We start from the raw sequence: 2,837 nt of genomic DNA on the forward strand, positions 1-2,837 counted from the left end.
ATGGATGAGTGTAATTAATATGAATTTTCCTTTTTTTTTTTTTTTTTTTTTAAGATGTACTCTTAATTTTTTCTTGTGCTTCTTTCATTCCTCTTCTCTGGTGCTGAGTTCTGGGGAAAAGCTGGATGGAAGAGGTTGTGTCCCACCGAGCTGGGGTGAGCTTTGGGACTGGGAACAGATTCCTTTCCATCTGCTGATCCTTCATTTGCTGAGTATATAGGAGGAAAGCTTCTTATCTAACATAGGCTTTTTGGTGGTGGCTCTTGTTGTGAGTGTAGTAAGAAAGTAGGGACAGCATGAAATCAAGGAATGTAGGAATTAGGGAAATGCGGAAACTCGAGGGAATGGGGTAGGTTCAGTATTTTCAACTCCCTGTTTGTGATAGGGAGCTCCCAGACCAATTTGTACATTACATGGGTGAGGTGGGGAGGTGCAGGCAGCAGTTCTCTAGGAGCAGGATCTAGTTAGAGCTCTACCTGAGGTAGGGAAACAGGAAAGTGGAAGTTTTTCCACATGCTGTATTCTGTGGGAATGCTGCCCTGCACATCTCCTCTGGAAGCCTCTGGGTTATTTGTCCACTGGTGACATTCCGTGGGGGATCTGCAAGTGGTTTCCACAGTGCCAGACTTTGAAGTGTTATGAAGCCATTACTGAGAGTCAGAAGAGAGAGGAACCTGTCACATCCATTCTCAGGATCCCTACAAGGGTGACTAAGGAAGCAAAAGCATTCCAGGCCAGGTTGGATGGGGCTTGGAGCAACCTGGTGTAGTGGAATACAGTAAACCAGGGCAGGGGGTGGATGAGCTGAGCTTTAAGGTCCCTTCCAACCCAAACTGTTCTACAGTGGTTCTGTGTGAAGGGTGAACATAATCACACTGTGATTGCCTGAAGCTTTGGGTTTTTTTGAACCTCTGGGTGATTTGTTGCAAGGAGAGAATTCCTGACTCCTGGCCCATGGAGAGTGAGGCGTTCCTGCCTGAGCTGCACACAAATCTAAGGAAGTTAGAAAGCTGTTGGGGGCCAGAGTGCTGTTTAAAAGTGTTTAACTTTTCATTCAGCTGCATATCCACAGGCACACCTCAGCCAAAACATTGCTGGTCTCCCTCTCTTTGATGATGTGCCTTCCAAACACACCCCAGTTCCGTGGGATTTTTTGGAATAGTCTTGCTGCCTTTCGTGGGAGTCTTTTAATTTACTGCCCCAGCATTACAGATGCCAAACCAGGATGGAGCATCTGCCACATCACTAAAGAAGATGCTCCACCACCCTGGTCCCCCAGGGACAGGTGGATTAGTATCCAGAAAGGATGGGTTGATTTTGAGGAATTTTTTCCATCCAACATCCAAAATGAGCATGAGGTGTTGAGAGAATGGAAGGAATGCATCTTCCCAGGCCAAGAGTGTTAAGCACAGGATAAAAGTGTAATGGGAATAATAAAACAATCGTTAAATACCTGTTGATTAAGACCATAAAGAAAGTGGGCCTTAGTTATTGTTTTACCTTGTTTTTTTCCTGCTCCATTTCTTTCCCTCTTTATTACAACTGTGGATGGAGGAAAGTCTATTAATAAAATTCCTTATCTTACCAATTTTTGCTGTCATCAGAGTAAAATACATCTGTGCAAGAGGCTTCACACTGCGAAAGGTGGAACAAATTTTGCCGGTCCACAGCTGCAGAGAGAGAACCATCATAAACCTCTTTCTCCAGAATGTGCTTCTCCTGTGTTTTCTCTGCCACAATAAAGAGGAAACATCCACAATGCAATAAACCAAATTCCTGGATAACCAGGAAAAACAACACAGATGGGCAGATTCACAATCCTGAAGGGTAAGACTGAAAGGGGACCTGACTCAGCATAACCAGATATGAATGTGCTGAGTTTGCTGGAAGTTTTCCAGCCTCGAGAAGGGTTCTCCAGAGAGTTTTTTCCAGGCTCAAGATATACACTGAAATACACCTTCTTGGAAGAACACCAGCCCCAACTTCGCCATCTAGTGGAAACCCTTTAGCCTTAAAAGAGGAACCTGAGCGTTGTGGAATAGCCACAGGGTGGCAGTCAGACATCAGAAGGGGAGGAGGACATCCCAGAAGATCAGAAGGGAAGGATCCGGTCATGAGAGAGTTGGCAAGGGCATGGAGTGACAGGACAAGGGGAAATGGCTTCAAACTGAAAGAATGGAGGTTTAGATGGGATATTGGGAAGAAATTCTTCCCTGTGAGGGTGGGGAGGCCCTGGCACAGGGTGCCCAGAGAAGCTGTGGCTGCTCCATCCCTGGAAGTGTCCAGGGCCAGGTTGGATGGGGCTTGGAGCAACCTGGGCTAGTGGAAGGTGTCCCTTCCCATGGCAGGTGGAAGAGGATATAGTTCCTGAAAGATGTCAGAGGTTACAAGGCTTTGAAGGTGATCCAGTTAAGTGGAACATCATCAGACAAAGAGGTGGCTCCAACCTGGAATAAATCACTTTTTCCAGATCAGGAAGGAACATCTTCTGCAATGGAGCAGCTGGAATTCTCAAAATGTCAGGGGGATGTTCAGACAGTTAAGGGTGATGGGGCAGCTGAAAGAGGAAGATGCTGTAGTTTTCCACTTCCCAACACCCACTCACTTGGACTCGTTAATGGTGTGGATTTGTAGTCCTTGCCTAACTTGTGGATGTGTTTGCATCCACTACCCAAATTCCTGAAGAGGGGATTGGCGTTCTTTATGGAATTCTCTCCACTTTTAGAAAAGCATGAGGAATCAAGCTGGTTGTAGATCCACACAGGATAGATGGTGAATGCAGCCAAGTCACTCATAAATGGGAGGATTTGCTGCTTCCCAAGATTCTCTTATAAGGA

The sequence above is a fragment of the Corvus brachyrhynchos genome, unplaced genomic scaffold (genome assembly GCF_000691975.1).
Source record: "Corvus brachyrhynchos isolate BGI_N302 unplaced genomic scaffold, ASM69197v1 scaffold315, whole genome shotgun sequence".
Lineage (NCBI taxonomy): Eukaryota > Metazoa > Chordata > Aves > Passeriformes > Corvidae > Corvus > Corvus brachyrhynchos.